Source organism: Oculina patagonica, chromosome 12, assembly GCF_052425735.1.
Source record: "Oculina patagonica isolate OP01 chromosome 12, crgOcupat, whole genome shotgun sequence".
Classification (NCBI taxonomy): domain Eukaryota; kingdom Metazoa; phylum Cnidaria; class Anthozoa; order Scleractinia; family Oculinidae; genus Oculina; species Oculina patagonica.
The window spans coordinates 10,998,335-11,020,047 of NC_135769.1; the positions used below are offsets into that span (position 1 = coordinate 10,998,335).

A 21,713-nucleotide genomic window follows, 5' to 3' on the forward strand; every position below is an offset into this window, starting at 1 on the left:
AACGGGATGACTTGGCGTATCTCGTGTTTGCTCGCACGGTAGAGCTTAAGTGCGCTACAAAGAAAGGTACATATTTGCAGGTGAGTTACAAAGTTAATTTCACTTCATGTAACAGAGGAATGTATAAATGTGGGAGATGGCCCTATTTTATTTGTACAGGAAAATTCACGGCATCTTCGACGTCACAAACAGCGCGAATACACGCAAAATTGCGTGGAATCTCGCGTGGATGTACCCGGAATTGCGTGATCGATCAGTGTCACGTGCGTCGCAAAAACATTCGAGTCTGCACGGAAAGTTGAGAACGAAAAAGAAGACAGTCAAGTTCTGTTCAAAGTTTAAATTTTGTATGGACAGTATCGTATAGCAAGGTGTGCAACTGCCGTGTCGAACTAAATTCGTCTCCTTAGTTGATGTAACGCTCAACATTAAACTACGGTACACTGGTTGCAACTGTTGGAGCAGATTTCTGAGATTAAATTCATGATATAAACATTATTTGGATTATTCAAAGCCATCGCGGTCTGATCGAAACTCCACAGTATCGCCAAAAATGCAAATCGTTATTATCAGTGTTACCAATGCAAGGCTGTTACACTGTTACAGAAGCAACTTGGCTGTGTCTTATTCTGTGGAGATAATTTTATATTTGCCGGGAGAGCCTGCAGCGCGGATCGAGCAAAATACAATCCTGGTATGACTATATATAACATATAACATAAAACTTTCTTTAAACTTGAATTTTGCTTAATTAAAAATCCCGGTTAAAAATCTGTGTATGGTAGCTTTTTACATTAATTTTCCCTGGTTGTTTACGTGTCTTTGTAAAGTGACACTAAACAGGCATTTGATTTTGAAGAAATGGCTTCGAAACAGTGTGCTTATCTCTGTTCTTGTCGACCAGGGTTTTGGTTTGTCTTGAATTTGGCATTGATTTGATTTGAGCATCTGATCAACTCAGAAAAGTATATACCTCAAGCTTTTCGTCAAAAGGTAATAATTTCATCTACGATTAAAGTGTTGTTTTGCATTTTATCAGAGATCAGTAGTCACAAAACACTTTATTTATGGAACTGATTTATTTTAGGATTGTTTGTTTCCAAAAATAAACCATTTAAATTAATTGCATTACTCTGATCTTGCATTTTACTCTTGTGGTTTGATGTTTCCCCACATCGATAGGAATATATTTAAATATTTCCTGTAAGTTATTTTTCCATTCATGTAACATTCAAAGTTATGCTATCAGGTGCCATTTTTAAGCAAAAAAGTGTTACTGTGTTACTTGAACTCTTGAAAGCCAAACTGCAGCAGGACGTAGTTTATATCTCCTTTACATAAAATGGACAGTAGGTGTTAAATGGGAATTTAAGTTACTACTGAATATGAAGTTCTTTTTATTCTTCACTCGTGCATAAATTCGGCAAATTCAACATACACTAGGACCTTCTCCAAATTAAAGTAAACCACAAACCCATCTCTCCTTAAACATTACACTATTCTTACCCTTCCGCAATCTGGAAACGAAACACTATTTCTTTTTGAAATAGCTGCTTGTTAGCCATATATAGGCATCGTGGGTAGGGTATCCACCGGTTCAGTTGTAGGGGTATCAGGATCACGTGGTTTATTTTGACCAATCACATGCGAGAAAATAGTTTAACTCCGACATACATATTTCTAACTTCTCCTGGCAGAAGTTCATTTTCAACTTCGTCGGAGCAAACGATCAAAACGCGAGCCTTGGCGTTTATAGCACAACAGTTTGTTTAGAACACAACTATTTTTTCTTTAGATAAAAATCACATAGACAACAAAATGATTCCCACCAATAAAAAATAAGTTTATTGAATATTCTAAGCCTTTATCAGGCTCCAAAAGCAATCAATGTTTTCTATATACAAAGTGAACACCATTGATAAAACGGCTGTTCTAAAACTCCTTGTGATTTATCGCCATTATAGAATAAAATATACTTTTTACACTTGCCTCACACAAATCGCAGCTTCAGTAACTCTTTCACTAGGCCGGAAAAAAAAAGAATTTTCCCGACGGAAAACAAAGATTTCTCAACAGCGATATTAAAACAATGGCCCTTCGGATAAGAGTCTTTAAAGTTTACATTTGTGTAGAGAATAATTAAGTTATCGCCTATAAATATCAGGAGGAATATTTTTGGTATCAAGACCCACAGCCACAATTCACACTCTCCAATGTTACAAATGTCACTCACTTAAAAACTAGGGATATACAACATTGTGTCTACAGGTGTAAATTTTTTGAAAACACCAAGCCTAGTTAAGGATCAAATAAATGAATATCTTAAAATATCTAGTTATTTCTTGGAAAAATATAAATGCCAGCAATTGCCTTGTTTAGAGAAAAGGGGAATAATTAGGCTAGATTCCATAAGTTTAATAATAATATTTCTATTGACTTTCGAAACGACAATTTTTTAAGTATTCATATTAAGATGGATTCAACAATATTTTATATCCCTTCCTTGACAAAACAAGTCGCATGCTTTTGTTTGAATTACGTTCAATTCTTATGAAGAACAAAATATTCCCTTCAATAATCGATTTCCCGGTCAAAATTATTTTCAAAAAGTTCTCTTGTAATATTCGTCCCTGGTTATACAACTGAGTGCAACTGTTTGCACAATTTGATCATTCCTAAATTGATCTCATCAACAGTGAAAAAAATAATTTATCCAAAAAATACAACGCAAAATCAACTCTTTTCACTTCCTTAAACTATATCTTTTTTCAATCAACCAAGGGATTTTAATCCCAAAAAAATTGCTTCACCATCATTTCATGGTTTTCAGGTCTAATATTTGGTAATGGTCCAAATATCAGTTCAATGAACAACAACTAAATCAACAATTTGTCCAGCACATGCCACCAGATTGAAGAAAATCATCAACTAACGGATATAGTCTTGATGAATTGTAAAATTCTTAGAATTATATAAAAAACACAAAGAAAGTCATTATCGAGAATAAATTATTAAGCCTTAAAAGGTTTAAGCATCTGCTACATGTATGAAACACCGTCATATAAGGGTTTCCCGATTCAGCGTCTCTAAATTCTAAATCTGTTGCCTATATGCAGGAAAGAGCTTTTCTATTCAAATCTGAGATAAAATCTAATGGCCGCAAACTGTAAAGAACAATACCTTTCCGGCGAAAATTACGGCAAGTAACTATCAGCTAATTGTAACTTAAGTATAATTTAATATTCAATATTTATCATTTAAAGTAGCGATTTCAAATACAATCGCAATGTTCTGGTTCGATTTCTTCAGAACTTGTGCCAGTCATTTGCGATTCACACTTTTGAAGTGCTGTGTAATTTCAACCATTTACTACCTGACATAAAACCTGATTTAAACATGTTCTTTTGTGCATAATATAAATATCTTAACTGCTAAATATGGCGTCATTTAAAATACTAATATACAATTAAAAGCGCGCAATCTAACAACCCCACGCACGGTTTTTATAGAACATCACCCCTTCGTTATAATTACTATAAATTAATGGAGCATAACCACCTTGAAAATCTAAATCGTTGAGTTACATTAGAGACCGAACATACAATCATCAATAAATTAAAATTGATTTTCTACAAATAAGAAAGGTTTTTTTTTTTTTTGCATTCCTGCACAGTATTTTACACTGCTTTATTCGGTCGGAAACTTTCAAACCAAATCACTCTGACTCATTTAATCTAACTTAGCAAATTCACGTCTGACGAATTGCGCTTTATTGGAAGTCAATCACTTCATGGACACACTTATTAAAACCTTTTTTGTTGTTATTTCATTCATTCGTTTTTTTTGTTTATTTCACGCTTCGGCACAAGACCAGTTTCACTGCCTTATCAAAAACACTTATTGTTAAATCATGGATAAAACAGCCGTTGTTTAGTCGGGCTTAAAATATACCTGCCATACGGGTTGTATGTCCCGTTTGGTAAAACATTAAACGTTTTTACAGCACCAACCACTGGAGTCTGATATCGTTGATTTACAAACGAAGGTGGTGCTTGGTAGCCTACGCCTGCTAACGCGAGGCCAGGTTGCACGGGCGCCGGACAGCTTCCGTGAGAAAGAACCTGCCTTTGCGGGAGGCCTGGGTTCACAAACGATGGCCCCGCGCCGCCTGTTGACGTCACGTAAGAGTACGGCATGTGACCTGGTACTGGGCCTGCAGTGGAAATTCTCGCAACGCCAGTGTACAGCGGTTGTGACACAAACTGTGTATGCGTGGGCGGCAGGATGACCAAGGGATTCCCGTCGTGAAACGAATCATTGCCACAGCAACGCGGTTCGTTCCCAGAGACGAGTAGAGTTTGCGAAGGTGGGTAGGGTAGAGTCGGCGAAATGTAAGTCGGCCCAACGTGCTGACCGTATTGTGGAATAACGCCCAGGGAACTGGGACGAGATACTTTAGTTGGACTGCGGTGCGGTGCAGCAGGCTCAAAAGGATGCGTTGTGAAGCGAGCTGGTTGGAGTTGACCGCTACTGAAGTGATCAGCAAGGCCGCTCTGCTGCGAGCTGGCAGCCATTGAGTTTTGATTTTGTTGGCTGTGATTAGTAGGAAGATGGCCATAATTGTCCATAGCTTCTGTTACTTCTCCTTTCTCGTCAGCGCTTTCAGTGTCGGAACAATATATCATTGCACTGTCTTTTACATTGCGAGGATCATTAAAATTACCCGCATGTCCATTTGGGGGTTCAGAAATCCCGTATGTAGTAGTGGAAGACACCATTTCGTCGGTGGTGACACTGCTGGCAAAGCCAGCATTACTGTGGACGTGCTCCATGGACTCGTTTAACACGGGACTCGCACTCCCAAGAGAAAACGATGACGTCACGATACAATCTTCGTCATCTTCGTCCTCGTCATCACCGAACCCGTCACAGGGATCGTCGTGTTCAGTGACGTCACACTGCTCGGGTTCGTCATCGTCGACGTCATCTTCGTCGACGTCATCCTCTGCAATGTCGTGCGAATTACGACCAGTCTTGTTTGTGTCAAGGGAGTTGGGTTCCATTTCGTCACTGGAACTAGAAACCGTAATGACGCTTGGCGAGGAGGGCGAATCTGGGATTTCTATCGGAGACGAAGTCTGCTTCACTGGGGCATTTGAGGAATCGCTCTCCTGGCGAACGAACCCCAGGGGACTCGGCACTTGGTTTACCTCTCCGAATAAAAACGTCCTTTCACCGTACCTTCTCCTCCCCGGTGAGGACACTGTGCGCCTCAGAGGTGCGTGGCCGCTGGACAGTCCTAACGGTACGTGGGCGATGGGGGCGTTTTGAAACGTATTGGTTGACAGCTGCCATGGTAACAAGCCGGTAGGGATGTGAGGTCCATTCCAGACTGGTGGCGGGGCGACCGGCTGCTGCATTACGGGCATGACAGAAAACAGCACGGAACCCGCGGGACGGGACCACTCATGGCTGATCAGATGACGAGGCTGTGTAACAAAATCACGCAAAAAAAAAAAAAAAAACAGAAAAGTTTAGAAGACTGAAAAATAGATATCACCAAACAACCGAATCCAAAGCCAAATCGATATTCAAGGGAAAAGGACAGCAGCCACTTATGAACTCATCCTGCCTGTACTGTTTTGCAAATAAAAATAAAAATTCCGGGGTTGCTACAATCTTGGACAATTTAAAATGAAAAAATAAGCTAACACCTTTCCCTCATTTCAATGTTGGAAAAAAATGGGCGTGTTTTGTCCTTAATTTTACTTCATCGTTGATTTGGGTTCATATCTTTTTCATTTTGACCAAGAAGGCAAGTTTTTAAAGCTTTCAGAGATCAAGTCAACAATGTAATGATCGCCCCCTATAATGTAACTTGTCTCTATATTAATAACGATAATAATAAGTTAAACAGGTTACACAAACCTCACGAGGACGTTCAAAACTATCGGTTTCCTGTTGACACAAAAATAGAAGAAATTTGTCAAATATTTAGAGGCAATAAATAATATTCACTTATTTTCAGCCAGTTTTAAACAGTAAATTTTATTATGTTACAGTCAACTCCCACTATAATGGACACCTTCAGGACCACAATTACATGTAGGTGTGTTGACACTGACAAATCACGATATTTTGCTCAACCTCGTCCAACAACTGTTAAATGTCTGCAGTAGCGGGAGTTATTTACAGTAATTCTTTTTCGCAGGGACTTCAGCTTCTGTCCGTAATAATAGGGTGTCCGTAAAAGCGAGGTGTCCGCAAAGCGGGAGTTGACTGTACTCATAAATAAACAAACAAATTTATTAATTTGAATCATTTTTTAGATTAATTCTTCTTTAAGTCCCAAGAGTGACCTACAAAATACTTCTCACAATATCAATACTTTACCAAGAGGAACTGAAAGGTTATAAGAATTAATAAAATGTTCACCAGAGGGAAATTGCTTTGATCTTTTAGCAAATTCTCCCAACTAATGCAAGAAGAAAATGTATGGAGATCAGTCAGGATAATTTGTATGTGGATATTGGGACTGGGGGAAGACTGAGTCATAATTTCTGGTATAGGCTTACCATGTGAAACACGCCAGGGCTGGGTTCCGCTGAGATATAACCATTATCATCTGACCCTCGCCATGCGCCAACTGGCGGTGGATTCATGGGCCGACTGAAATAAATGAATAATTTTGATATATTACTTTAAATCCCTTGCACTCCATTGTTTGGTTAGTCTCGAATGGGTGTGATGGGGAGGGAGGGAAGAGAGGGAGGCAAGGTGGGGGGGGGGGGGGGGGGGGGGGGGGGGGGGGGGGGGGGGGGGGGGGGGAGGGAGGCAAGGAGGGAGGAGGGTGTGATGGGGAGGGAGGCAAGGAGGGAGGAGGGTGTGAGGGGGAGGGAGGGGGGGGGGGGGGGGGGGGGGGGGGGGGGGGGGGGGGGGGGGGGGGGGGGGGGGGGGGGGGGGGGGGGGGGGGGGGGGGGGGGGGGGGGGGGGGGGGGGGGGGGGGGGGGGGGGGGGGGGGGGGGGGGGGGGGGGGGGGGGGGGGAGGGGGGGAGGGGGGGGGGGGGGGGGGGGGGGGGGGGGGGGGGGGGGGGGGGGGGGGGGGGGGGGGGGGGGGGGGGGGGGGGGGGGGGGGGGGGGGGGGGGGGGGGGGGGGGGGGGGGGGGGGGGGGGGGGGGGGGGGGGGGGGGGGGGGGGGGGGGGGGGGGGGGGGGGGGGGGGGGGGGAAGGAGAGGGAGGAAGAAATGAAGTGTAGGACAAAGTAATTAGGAATGAAAGGGGTCAACCAATGTTTATACATGTACCTTGGGTTATCCATTCCTTGCAAGTTCTCGGGAATTATTGGCTGAACGGTTGACAAGCCAACAGCTCCCGTCCAATGGGGTAAAAGCTAAAACAGAAATGAAACAAAAATAAATATTAAGTATGCAAAAAATGCCCAAGAAAATAAATTGAAATTAAATTGCTCCTATGTTTAAACAATTGGGCACATTTACTACAACTCCATAAATTAATTGATATAATGTCTGTGACAAACAGCTACCTGTAAAGCTGGATCTGATCCAAACCGCTTTGGGGTCCATGTTTGAAGAGGAACACTCTGAGAGCGAGACACACAAAAAATTATGTCATCTTCTCTTTTCTTGATTTGAAATCTAATAGGCCTTATCACGGTTTTTGACGCCATTTTGACAAGTAGGCAAAGCGGAAATTACAGTGTTTGTATGGGAATCAGACGGCAAATATCTTTTACAAAAACCAAATTCTGGACAACTTATGAATTGTAAAGTTAAGCTAATTATTACGCCAAAATTCTTATTCGCCGACTTTGAAGGATGTAGCTGGGCTAGAAAGCATTCAATTACATTTTTGATTTCCCATACATTTCTCTATATTTTTCCGCATGATTGACACGGTTTGCGGGAAAAATTACATACAAATGTATGAGAAAAAATATATAACTAAACGCTTTCTAGCCCAGCGAAATCCTTCAAACTTGGCGAATAAAAACTTTTGCCAAGCAAGGGGGTCGATGTTAGCAAATAATTTATTTGTATTTTATTTTTAGGTTCAGTGTCATTCTCCTTATTTTCTATTATTTTAATGCCTTTTTTTTGGGGAAGGGGGAGATCTAATGGATGTCTAGCTACCCAATCCACCCCCACCCCACCCCCGGTCTTCTCCTGGTTGTATCATTAGTATATTGAAGTTTTTGTAACACAGTTTGTCTAATATATCAAATAAAATTATACAAAAATAGGAGTTATAGTAACTACTGGAAAATGATGGGTTCCTGTATAAAATGGTCGACAAAGTCCTTGATATATTTGACATCTTTTTGTTGGTTTCCTCAATGCTTAACCAATCAAAACCAAGTTACTCCAAGAGGTGGAGACATAAAAGTTGCATGTGTGGTTGTTGAACTCCCCAGAAAGGTGTCAACAGTACTGGGAAATTGATCAACAAGTGTAAACAGTTTGTTGCATTGCACTGTAAGCAGGACTCACTTTAGCATAAAGCCCAGAGGAGGCTGGCAATGTGAGAGTTGCTTGAGGAATGGCCATCGACACCACAACAGGTCTAGGCTAAAATAATAAATAAAATCAAACTTAAAATCACCAATAAAATAAAAGACTGTCAGTGATTAACCTCAAAAGCTGTCAAAGTGCTTTAAACAATACTATAGTCCAAACATGGCTGGTTGGCAAGTTGTTGTTCTGGTATAATTTGACAAGCCACTTACATTGTGTAGGTTTTTATTCTGTCATTGAACAGCTTGTGTGAAAAGAAAAAGATCTTGCCAATAATGGAGTCTGCCTTAATATAACAAGTCTTAGGCTATGATTGTGGAGCCTTTGACATTTTTCTTGATAGTCTTAAATGTAACAAGAAGAGCAGAGGGCAAACCTACATGTAATAGCAGATTCCATAAAGAAAATTGACGTATCTTGCCATAAGACAACACTCAAAAAAGCAATATACCGGTAATTTATTTTGATTAACAGGCTAAGGAAATCTTTCTACCTGCTGAGGAGGCACTTGAGGAGCAAACAGATGCTTCTGAGGTGAGGAGTTGTCCGGCTGACAAAAGACTGCATGCTGGGGAATGTAGTGAGTGCCAAGAAAATCTGAAGTAGATGGCTGCTAAAAATACAGAGTAAGAAATCAGCATTAATTTTACATGGAGTGAAAGCTTGTCGCTGCCCCTCCCCCCCCCCCCCCAACTTTCTACAAATGCCCTGCCAACTTTCATCTATAAAATCCAACCATCACCTTGTAGAGTATAATAATTAATTATAATTATATTAATTATTAACAGTTCCCTAATTACATCACAATGGTCATTAAATGAAGTGTTGAATAAACAGTCAGTAAAAGAAGAGAAACTCAATAAAAAATTGGTTAAATGAAGAGCTTGCCGTTTTCTTTAAGTGGTTGTGTCAAGATTCGGTGCTTATTAATTTTTTATGTTTTGGTGCAAAAAAATTAACCACGATTATTTTTCAAGCGCAGTTCTAACAAATGACTGTAAACAACAGTGTTAAGCAGGAGGCACAGCACGTGAGCCACAGGAATGTCTGGAATTCAAGGCAAGGCAAAAATTTGGTACCATTCCACACATCGGCGTTGCACGTTGCACGTAGTAGTTGCAGCACAGTAATTGCCATCTGCAGGCTGACGACAGAACACAGATCGTACAGCTCATTCAGCATGACAATGCAGACAAAAAGCTTAATTTAAACTTACCACAGCTTGAAGGGGAGCTACAGGCAGACCAGCATGTGGTGCAAACTGTTCTGCTGAGGGTTGCGGCAAGCCAGTCACATGATCTTGGTTAACCATGGCTTCATTTCGTACCATGGGAAGATGAACATATGAGCTTGTTGATGCTCGTGGAAGACTAAACAGAGAACTGCCAGGAAGTGATGATGCTTGATCAGCTCCTCCTCTGTTGTATCTACAGACTTGCATGCTCTTTACTGCCAAATTAAACCTATAATGACAAAGGAAAACAGTCCAGGCATTAGTTTATGCATTCTGTCAGACTTCTTCTTCACACAAAACTAATTGCCTAAATTAATTAGTTCCTCCTCAGCACTGGACATTTTTTTCTCTTGAAAAGACACAAGATGTATGTCTGAAAAAGTCACCATTTTGATTGGGCAAAACAAATAGTGGTTCAATTTAGTTACTTATGTACAGTCGAACATTTTATTCTACATGTACTATCCAAAGACATTTTTTTCTCAAATTTGTCCACATTTTGTCATAGCATAGTACTGTTCCAAGGGACTTTGTCAGACTCGGGAAATTTTGGTCAGCAAACTGTTATTTCAAGTTCTGCTCATTAGGCAATTTATTGTTTAATGAACCAAGTACACTTACGTATTACAGTGAGCAAAGTCAACCAATCGAGCAAGGGTGATGAAAGGATGTCTGAGGGCTTCATCTGGAGTGATCCTCTTGTCTGGATCAATGATGAGAGTCTTCTTCAACAAGTCCGTAAACTCGTACCTTCAGAAGAACAAACATACAACTATTATTATTCTCGTACTATTATAATTCTCGTACACATTTTTGGTAAAAACATGTCAAAGAAAAGGCATAGCTAAAGGAACCACACACACTAAAATATCAGATTAAGATTTCAATTTTATCCGGCAGCCAATGCCATTGGCATTAAAATACTAATGCCATGTTTGCATGCATGTGACTCAAAAACTGTTTCAATAGGTGCAATTTCAGTAGGTTTATGGCAGGCGTGGCGGCCTAATGGCTAGTGCGCCAGATTCCAGGTTCAAGACCTGGCTGGGGCACTGTGTTGTGCTCTTAGGCAAGACACTTTACTCTCATAATGCCTCTCTCCACCCAGGTGTATAAATGGGTACCCACGAATTCACTGCTGGGGGGTAACCCTGCGATGGACTAGCAACCCATCAAGGGGGGAGTAGAAATACTCCTAGCCATTTAATGCTACAGAAACTGGGATAAGCTCCGGCCTGATGAGCCACCTGGCTCAAAATTTTACCTTTTACCTCACTTTACCTCACCTGACTTCATTTAAATAAACATGTAACATGTTCATCTTCTGCGGTATTCTGTGCTGTACGGTTTTGACCATTTTGAGACAAAAACATCTGCAATTTCTTTACTTTTAATGCAAGGTCAATCTTAAAGCATTTACCTGTCAATCTTTTCTGCTACACGTTCATTTCCAACCAGGTTGCTAGGCAGATTCACTTGTGCCATTTCATCCAAAGAATTAAAAATGTACTTTCTCGCTTCTTGTGACTTGATTTTGGTTTCTCTTTCATGTTCACTGCCAGTCTGTCAGAAACATTAGAAAAAAATATTAACACCCTTGATCTCGCATGTGCTGTACTTCATATGTGTGCATGCAACCAATGCAGGATGCTATATGCTAGATTTTCTTCACCTGTCAGGCGTGCACTCCTCATGGATATACATGGAGAATACTCAGGAGGGGGGGGGGAAGATACTATGGTTGGTGTTGCACAACATCATTCAGACAGTGGTCAGGTCTGCAAGCTGTGCAAACTAATTTATTGTTGCATAAATTTATGTAATCACATTTTTATTGTTAATTTTCCTTTTTAAAAATAATGTTATCAATATCAATCCTTATTTGAGTAACACTAGCACAGATTAAAGGGGTAGTATCGCAAGGATTTTGAGTTGTTTTTCATCAAAGCTGTGGTGTAATCACATCTACTCGTTCAGAAAATAATCCTAGAACACCAAGAGGAAATATATCCGAAATCTTGAAAAAAGGAACAAATCATGATAGTTTATAGCGTATTTCGGAAATAAAGTGTGAGAACTTGAAAACTTCCGCCAGAATTTTTCCAGTTGTTATTCATTTTGACCTTTTCCAACCATGGCCAGAGAAATGGATCAACTGTTTTAGTACACCAGGAAGTAATTGATAATGAACCTCGGCCATTATAAGTTACACAAAATCCCTGCAAATACTTCCCCTTTAACATTGTACAAATGCAAGGACCCCACTTTGATTGTTCTACCACAAGGTCATTCAGCATGTGGCACATTCAAAACAGCAGCTACGATCTTCACGAGCAGCTTATCAATTGTGATAGACTGTTGAATGTGTTTGCTTTAGGTTTACGTTTGCCTTGAGCTTTTTTCCCCTTGAATTCTAACCAAAGAAAACATGCAGAGAAAATTTTGGCAGAGACGTTGCATCAGAAAAATTTTAGGTGAGTACAAGATACCACACAGTAATAATCTGTAAAGCTAACAATGAAGAACACAAAACAAGTCATACAGTCTTTAATTCAGGGGCGGTTACATATTTATACCATGCCATAGAAAATACAGCCAATCAGAATACAGGAAAGCCGTTGTATATTCGACGGTATTCAACCCAACCTTCCCATCGTGCGCTGCGATCTTATTCTCGATGAAATGGTATCAGCATGGTATAAAATTGTCACTTGTATTTTCTTCGTATACGCACTCGCCTAAAGGCTCATGTGTATACCGAGAAAATACAAGTGACTCGTGGGATATTCCATAGTATACCACTCGAAAGCGTTGCATAACTAGTATATATAAACATTGATGAAGAGATTCACTGAGAGACATTTTATAATTCCGAAGAATTTCTTGAAAGTCCTGATTTCTCGAACCAACTTTTGTTTCCCACGGAGGGTTTGAGAATTCAGGATTCTACCCTGTAATTACATTGAACTATTTTACGGTTTATATCCTGACATTTGAGCTTAAATCATTGTGTGCCAGAATGCACTGTAATTTCACTAAGGAGAGCTCACCTTCATCTTCCACTCCAACAATCCTGTTGATGTGCTTAAAGCTTTTTTGAAAAATTTTAAACTTTTGGAGCCATTTGTTAATAGATGGTCCTCAGGCAAACCCTGGGTCTGTGAGATGTAGCGGATCTGTAAAGCAAATACAAATAGCTAAGCGTAAGTTTGTACAAGTGTTACCATCTCTCAAAGCAACCACATCATGTCATTACCCCTTCACTGCCGCCCCTTTCTTTGTAATATTAAGCGGCCACGTTTCAAAACACCAAAATTTTAAAAAAAAAAAAAATCAATTCACTATAGTTGGATCCTCTTAAAAGCTGCCATCTCTTATAGGCAACCACTTTACATGGTCCAAGGCTGTAAATAATTTTGTTTTCTTTAAAGGAAACACATGACTAAAATTGTATGTAACCACTTTGTTTAGACAAAACAAAAAAGTGGTCAGGCACAATTTAGCACATCCCTAATAAGAACTGTATAAGAAAGTAACCATCTGTTCACGATCAATTGGCTCAAAGTAGACTGTAAATTCATCTGGCTAAGTCACTGATGTAAAAAAGAGAGAAAAATTGGCCTGTCAAAATGTCCAGCTATTGTTGGGATCTCGTTGGACATTTTGGTCGGCCATTAACTGATGACTGGTCATTATTTGCAGTTCTAGGTGTCAACTGGGTAACAAGACACCTTGCGACCCTGATATGATGATAAATGTTGTTTTAATGTACATTTAGAACATTTTATTCATCATAATAATTATCTGATGATTGTTTGCATGGACTCTTAGTTCATCATGACACTGCTAGTATGATGAAAGTAAGAGAAGTTTCAACTACATTGCTCGTTATATTTAGTTACCTGATCATATTCTGAAGAACCTGGATACAGAGGCCATCCCAGAAATAATTCTGCAATTACACATCCCAGCGACCATGTATCTATGGCTTCACAAAACGGCAGACCAAGAATGACCTCAGGTGCCCTGTTGAAATAAAGTAGAAACCATTGGTATATTTGACTCTTTTTCAGGGGGCGAAATTGCAGTATTGGACTATTATTTGCTTCTACTGGTACATGTAAGTATTGAACAAAACCTTAATGTGTCATCAAACTTTGAAAATTTGTCAACATATTTACAATTATACCTTATCCACACACTTCATACACATTTTCAAGGCCAAAGATGATTTGTTCATTTAAAAGACAACACAACAAGTTCGCTACTTAATCAACACAAATTTAATGAAGATCAGAGCTGTGCTCTAGCAGAGCCTGGGGGTCACAGGCGACCTACTTTTGTCTTTAGGCGACTTGTGTAATTTTGCTATCATAAAAGCTTGTATGAGCAGGGCACCCAAGATTTTCTACATAAGAGAATTCAGGCACCCTGCAATTATTCTTAGAGCACAGCTTTTCATTTAGCATTTTCTGTCACTTAGATGTAAGTAATGGTACACAAGTGGAAGCTGAGAGGCACACTCCTCAGAGATATGAATTCACACCTGGCACTGTGAAGAAAGCTTTTAAAGCTTTTGTGTACATGCACCTAGTCATGCTTCATTTTTTTAACTGATTACTTTCATTAACTTTGTATTTTCATAATGATTTTTAGTGAAAATGAAAACCATTTGTCGAATATAAATTTACAGTAACTAACCAAAGGAAAAGACAACACAGCCTTTCACAATTCAATAACGATATAGCTTTTAAAAAAAATGAAAAAAAAGAACTTTCTCCCAACAGTAATCAGAAATAGTGGACCACTGAAATTGTTTTACCCTTTGGGTTCTTGAAACAGGGTTATTTGGGGTACATTGAAATGCCCCAGGGGGGGGGGGGAGGAGGGGGCCGGGCCCCCGGCGGGCGGGCGCCCCCCGCCCGCCCCCGGGGACGGAGGGCGCGGGGGGCGGGGGGACCCAGGGGGGGACGGCGCGGGGGCGACCGAGAGGGGGAGGAGGGGGGGGGGGAGGGGGGGGGGGGGGGGAGGGGGGCGGGGGGGGGAGGAACAAAATGTAAAATAATACTGAGTTTTGATAATAAAAATGAATGAATTCTGTAACAATGCTATATCAAGTGAACAAAAAATCGAAATTTTTGTTACGATATCACCACATAACCTTGCTTGCTACAAAATAATGAAAAAATAATGCTGAATAATATTGTTGACTGTGATTGTTTTCAACAAACTAATTTCTTGTGTATCACTTGCCAAGACAAATTTAGCAAACACAATTTTTAGGGGACAGACCATGAACGTAACATTTGGCGCTCCTGAAAATATCTAATTGCCGTAACTGTTCATTTATGAAGAAAGCTCTGCATATTCCATGCAATTGCATACTTATACTGAAACTTCCTTTCTTGCTGTTTGTATTTAAGAACCAATGAGTATCAAACATTCATCATAACAGTAGTGTTTTGCAAGAGAATAACAACAACAAAAATTTCTGGTTATGATGTAATTGTACACATGATGTATCAGTATCACAAGTCGACTATTCAGATCTGCATGACTCAAAAAGTATATTTTTTGCTGTAACATGTTAAATTGCATGCAAAATTTTTGAAACATGTCTAATACCCCATTAAATAGCACTTAAAAGATCACAAAGAAAATACATGAACTTAAGAGATTCCAAACATATTCAAGATTTTTTAGTTTACAACTATAAATCAGGAGATTAAATTTTAACTTGAAAATGCAAGATAAAGTTTATCTCGATGTATCCAACATAAAAGCTCAGAAAAAAAAAAACGTTTTGCACAGGAGAAATGACATGTTGTAATTAATATATTTTTTTCTATTAAGAAGGTCCATAATAATGTATGTAATAATGGTTGTAAAATATTAATGTTGCCTGCTGCTTTAATTTATTCTGTGTGAAAACAACAAGACAGCCACCAAGCAATTGGATGAGGTTGAGTGAATTATCAAGGCTGTGGTTAGAGTTATCAGGGCTGATAATAATAATGAATGAAATAAATAAATAAATAAATGGGACTTTTCAGTGGCACTTCCACAGAGTGGCTCTTCATCCACTCTTCCCAATCGAGTTGGAATTTAGCAGTGTTGGTTATTTGTGGAGGGAGGAAAACAGGAGAACCCGGAGAAAAACCCTCGGAGCAAGGACAAGAACCAACAACAAACTCAACCCACATATGACGCTGGGTCTGGGAATCAAACCCGGGCCACATCGGTGGGAGGCAAGCACTCTCGCCACTGCGCCATCCCTGCTCCCCTAACTGACAGAAAGACCTTGATAAGGCTACTACCCACAGGAAAACAAAATTTAGGGGTTTTTACCGTTTGCTGTTAAAAGACTGGTTGGCATGACTGTTGAATAATGGTTAGTGTTTTTCCAAAATCAGCAAACTGACCAAAAAGATGGCACTTACCATTTTAGAATTCAGTTTTCAGTGCTTGTTTTCCCTTAATGGGATGCCGCAAACAAGAGAAATGAACTAGTAAATAGTACAGGACTTTACAATGGTTTTTACCAACCAGAATGAAAAGACTACCTTAAAATATAGTCCACAATCTCCAAACATATTTTAAAATTGACACATGGCACATGTATAAACATTTAAAACAAAATTGGAGAGATAAGAGTCATTGAAGATCAGAAGAAGAGCAGGGATGAAGACAGTAAGTGAGCAAGTGGAAAGGAGACATGTCCTTAGAATGGATTACCACTCATCCACGCACAGCTCTCCTGTGAGTACCAGGAGGCAAGAGGAAATGGGGTCAGCTGTGAGAAACTTGGTGCGATACTTCTAAAAGGGAACTCAAGGTGAGAAATCTAAAAATTAATCCTGGACAGAGGCAGAGGCAGCAGCAGAAGCAGCAGCAGCAGCAGCAGCAGGAGAAGATAGATCAGCCTGTAAAAATGAAGGGTGTGCACTTCTATTCTAGACTCCTCACAGAGACAATGGCCAACAGATGGAGTCGGAGTTGGAGAATAAAAGTTGCATTTCAAGTTATAAAAGCGCAGGGTTCAAAATAAAATTTCGTTTTTAGCCTGAATTTGTCGGCTTTTTTTGTCAAGGCTCATTTTTTCCCGGCTGTCAGAGAGCTATGCATTTTCAAGGGACACAATCCATCTGCACACATGACGTACCCAGATGCATTCTGGGGCGATTTTAAACACGGTCGGCCATTTGCAAGTTTGCCGAAGTGATAGAATATTTTACAGCAAAGCAAAAGAATGGATTGGAGCAATGTGACTTCTTTTCTTATTTTGAATGTTTGAGAAGCAAATAAGATCTTCAATATAATTTTCTGCAGGGACACAATACCTGAGAAAGTGGGGCAGCCCGCTATTCATCTTAACACAGAAATAAGTAGGCGACACATTGGCGACTAAACCGTAAAACCAGAAGTTTTCGTCGACAAAGATGACATTTTGGTCGCATTAGCGACCAGTGAGTCGCCCTTTCTAGCCTTGTAGCTGCTTTATTTTCTGATATGAAATGTTTACTTCAACATTACCGCAACTTTGATTTGAGTTGGCCGATCAAGGCATGATATATACTATTTCTTCGGTAAAAAGTAACCGGCAAGTGTCGTCAGAGTGCCGGCTACCACCGACAGCCGGGTGCTATTTTGAACCCTGAAGCGCTTACAACCTACAGCTGTAGCAAAAATTGAAATTCTGAGTTGTAAGCGGAATCCTAAGATGGCAAAATTGGAGTCTGATTCTACTTCTCACTCTGTCGCTTATGATCCAGTGAAAACTAGATTGTTAAGGTCGCAAGTAGAAGTGGAAGAACAAACCAATCTCTGTACTAGTTCTCACACCCTCCGAATGCGTGACCCTATTTGGAAGTATGGCAGAAAGATGGAATGGCAATAGTATATTGCCCTTACCAACAAAAGCTAATCGCAAGCAAACCGGAGTGAACGCTAACCGCAAGCAAACTGGAGTAAACGCCAACCGCAAGCAAACCGGGGTGAAGCTAATCGCAAGCAAACCAGGGTGAAGCTAACCGCAAGCAAACTAGTGACATTTTTCCATTATGCCATTCTGACGAATAGGGTCACCCCTTCGAGTGCTTCCTGTTGTACTGATTCACTACTAAACCATTAAACTGAAGACCTTTGTTAGTTGAGAATATCAAACTTAAATACTGCCAATGTTTTTCTTTTTGAGGAATAACATGTGTGGTCTTCTTTGCTGACATGCATGGCGATTAAGTCTTGAGGTGATTTACTTTAACAAGAAACAACATTGTGTTGGGAATACTAGCCCACAAAATAAATTTAAATCTCTCATCCTACAGCACGCATACAAATTCCTTCTTTCTTCAAACAATATAAGATGTCTAAGCAAGGTATTAATATGAGATGTGCATTTTAAGAGGGTCAGTATTAGTAAACTGGTATTTTGTATCTATTTCTATATACTATCACACTGCTTTGACGTGCAAAATAACTGCCCAAGATAAAATTTCTCCCTACAACATTCAATTATTGTTAAGCAGGACCAAAACTCCCACTGACCAAAAATAATGGTTGAAACTTTCAACAATTAGAAATAAAAGAGAACTGGGTTTTGGTGCCACAATGCTTTTGTCGTAAATTTTTAAAATTATCCCCCCAGCTTTTAAAGCCCTCAAAGCAATTGCACACAAAAGTCCTGCCCTATCTTAAGTCCCTAAGAGAGAATAACAATATTTTGGCTAGAACAAGAACAACATTGCTAATGTCTCCATTCCCATTCAAATAACGGTGCAGGCATTATATGAATTTCTAAATTATCTGGATGCCCAATCGTAATTTGCAAGTTCTCGTTATTATTTTTGGAGCAAAATGTGGTAATGAAAAAATCTGTCAGCTTAGTGCGAACAAGATCTGTGGAGTTTCACCTGCTTGGGGCATAATTGAAGACCCTTTTGTTTTTAAGGTTACTAAATGTTTCCAAATGTATTAGAATACTTATCCTGTGGGAATAGTTAAGTTTAAAATATGGTAAGCTTTTATAAATGTTGCATCAAAGAGTCCACCGAAAGGCAACAGGACTTACACAAAATAAAAAAATCTTTAAAAAAATCACAAATTTAAGGAAGTCTACTTTTATCTTGAAGAAAATCGCGTAGTTTTTTCTTGCTCCCTAGATCCAAAAGAAAAATATGAGCAGACACATTATAAGGTCTAATATGAATTAGAATGAGAAACATCACGTAGAACTTTGTTTACAACTAAAAAAAATAATAAATCAAAGAAAACCGCAGACATAATGAAAGTATTCGCAGTAATCTGCAACTACACTGCCAGCAGAAAAAAACAATTATTTTGTTAAATATTCCTCTGTGGTGAAAATATTTTAACAACTAAAAATAATAATAAAAAATATCTGAACTTGCGCTCAACAGAGTTTTAAAACACATCGAGGAGGGCAAATTCTTAGAGCTTACCTATAATATCGACTCTGAAGATACGATGAGCAAACAGCTTTAGATACTTGCGTTGCTGACCCAAAGTCGATCACTTTCACTCGAAAAGGCTGCTTTTCCGGATCCACCAACATTATATTTTCAGGCTTTAGATCTGCGTGAATAAGTCCCAAGGATTTAAGCTTTGACAGCGCGACTAGAACTTGCTGAACTATTGGTCGAATGTGTCTCAAAGGCAAAGGGTTAAACTTGGATTGTTTTAGGTAATCATAAAGATTTTGCTGTAACATTTCGAACACTAGACATGTATGGTTCTTGTGTTGAAAGCACTCGATCGCGCGAACGAAGTTAAAAGCCTCTGAATTTTCGGCGCTCAGCTTAGCCAAAATACCGATCTCGATTTGTCCCTGTCGAGCATACGAGGGGTGATCTTTTAATATTTTAATGGCGCAGAGTTCGTTGGTTCCTTTTTTCCAACATTTCACGACTTGACCAAACGTTCCGCGGCCGAGGAATTCGAGAACCTCGTACCTTGAGGTCGCTGAGCACAACTCTTCGTGAAGTACCACTTTGTAATCTCCTTCACTGTTGCTATTCCCAGTAGTTTTGGAATTCTGTCGCGATTTTTTCCCGTTAGTCTCGGGGATTTTCAATCCACATCGTTTGTACGTGTTCACAAGGTTTTGTGTTAGACTTCGCAGCGCGTTCGTTGCTGTATCAATATGGATTTTACTCGTACAATGGCCCGAGTAAATTGTCCCATTGGGTCTATTGAAAGAAGAAAATGCACTCGAAGAATGGGTTATCAATTCGGCTTGAGCCATTCTGTACTCAATATGCATTAAAAAAGATTTTGTTCGGTTCTATACAACGGCTTTGTCCACGAAGCCATTAAAACATAAGAAATGTCCCTTGTTCGTTCGAAAGTAAATAAATGAACACAGATTTCACCACGATTCCTCTTTTCGTAATGAACACTTGTGACCTTCAACGTTTTCCATATGCCATTAGCTTTTTGATTTCCTGTTTAACACACAATCTTTTGAATACTAACAAGCCAGACAACAGAAAGTTGAAGTTTTTTCGCGTTGTTTGTGTACTCCCTAATGAAAATCGGCCGCGTTTTGGTCAGTGATTTCCTTCAGGTCGCTTACACATCCAGTTGAACAGAACGTTCGCCGCGTTTGTTGCCCAAAGCAGGGATCTTGCCAAGAATTCCATCTTTGCTTTGGTTAAATCGCAATAAAAGTGTACCAGGGTTTAAAGAGTACTGTGTGAGTCCAATACACTGAGACTATATTGCTTTAATCGGTCTTCCGCCGTCGCTTATAAACCGTGATCAAACGAGATGACGAGCGAATTCCCTCTACCAATCTTTACTGATCTGTAGACCTTCAGGAATAAGAAAATCTGTAAAATATTTTCTCAATGAGGAGATGTTCACTGCTGTTACTGAAGCTTTCAACTCTTTGTTTTTGTAAACTCTAAGCACCAGTGTTCACTTCCCTTGAATAGTAAAGACTTCACAAATGGTCTACCAGTTTACCATATGTAATATTTAAGCAATCTTCATGAATAGTTGATGGCTTGCTTCCATTGCCAGTTCAGTTTCCTTGCTAGACTACAGAAATGTTAAAAACACTCTTTGCGTCTCCACTCCGTGACTAAGGCGTTTTTTCCTCGCTGCGATGAAAATCGGAGAAAGGATTTTATAATCCGCAAGGATTATTCAACGCGGAGAAGCAAGGAGGGTGAAATCAATGAATGTCGATTGCTTTCCCCGAAAAAATTCTTGTTGTTCAAGCGCCAAGAAATAGAGCCACATCTACCAATGAATGAATACAGTTCCGTCTTTTGTTCAATTGTGGGCCAACAATCTGTTACAAGCTCCTGCCGGACTATCAACACGACAAGCTCAGTAAATTTCCACACACAGCGAAAGGATCTCGGCGAGGCCAGGAAAGTGCGACAAGGCCAATTGATGCAACGAAAAATTGTAGTATTCCCAAATATTCAGACCGTCCAATCTTCATTTACATCTTTTCAGTAATGGACCGAATGGCAAAAACTTTCTTTCCGATCGGAAACGAAATCGCCAGCTACAAAGCTAAGTAAACTACATCCTCAATGCGCTCAATGCATGGTGTTGATTTTGTAAGCACAGCAAAGCGCGCGCCATGTTTGCTACTGTGACGTAGCTTGAGTCTGTTTCTGACCAATGAGAGGCCGATAACAGAGTTTTGGTTCGTGACGTCAGCGAGTACGTAAGTTAGTTGCCTAGATGGGGTTTGTTGGGTGAGAAATTTCGCAAAAAGCGTATTTTCACAAAGAAATTAATAAAACCTAAGCCTACACAAAAACAACGAACAAAAAAAAAACCCATGATAATGAAGCATTTTAACCTTTCCGCTGAATTAAGGAAAAGAGAAAACGGGAGGCCTTTATTTGAGGAGAAATGAAAAATAATTCAATTTTTTTTACAGTCGCAAGTAAAAAAATTTCATACAACAA

At 39.8% G+C, this 21,713-nt stretch overlaps 1 pseudogene across 1 annotated transcript; it reads right to left on the bottom strand.

Moving 5' to 3' along the window:
• Positions 1-1,819: 1,819 nt before the first annotated feature.
• On the bottom strand, positions 1,820-21,382 carry LOC144633343 (uncharacterized; annotated as a pseudogene). Its single transcript, XR_013567038.1, has 13 exons — positions 19,224-21,382; positions 13,668-13,791; positions 12,816-12,941; positions 11,186-11,328; positions 10,387-10,515; positions 9,733-9,994; positions 9,025-9,144; positions 8,508-8,585; positions 7,544-7,600; positions 7,305-7,390; positions 6,576-6,669; positions 5,929-5,958; positions 1,820-5,489 (listed from the first exon to the last, which is right to left on the bottom strand). The product of XR_013567038.1 is annotated as an uncharacterized LOC144633343 (transcript).
• Positions 21,383-21,713: the final 331 nt, after the last annotated feature.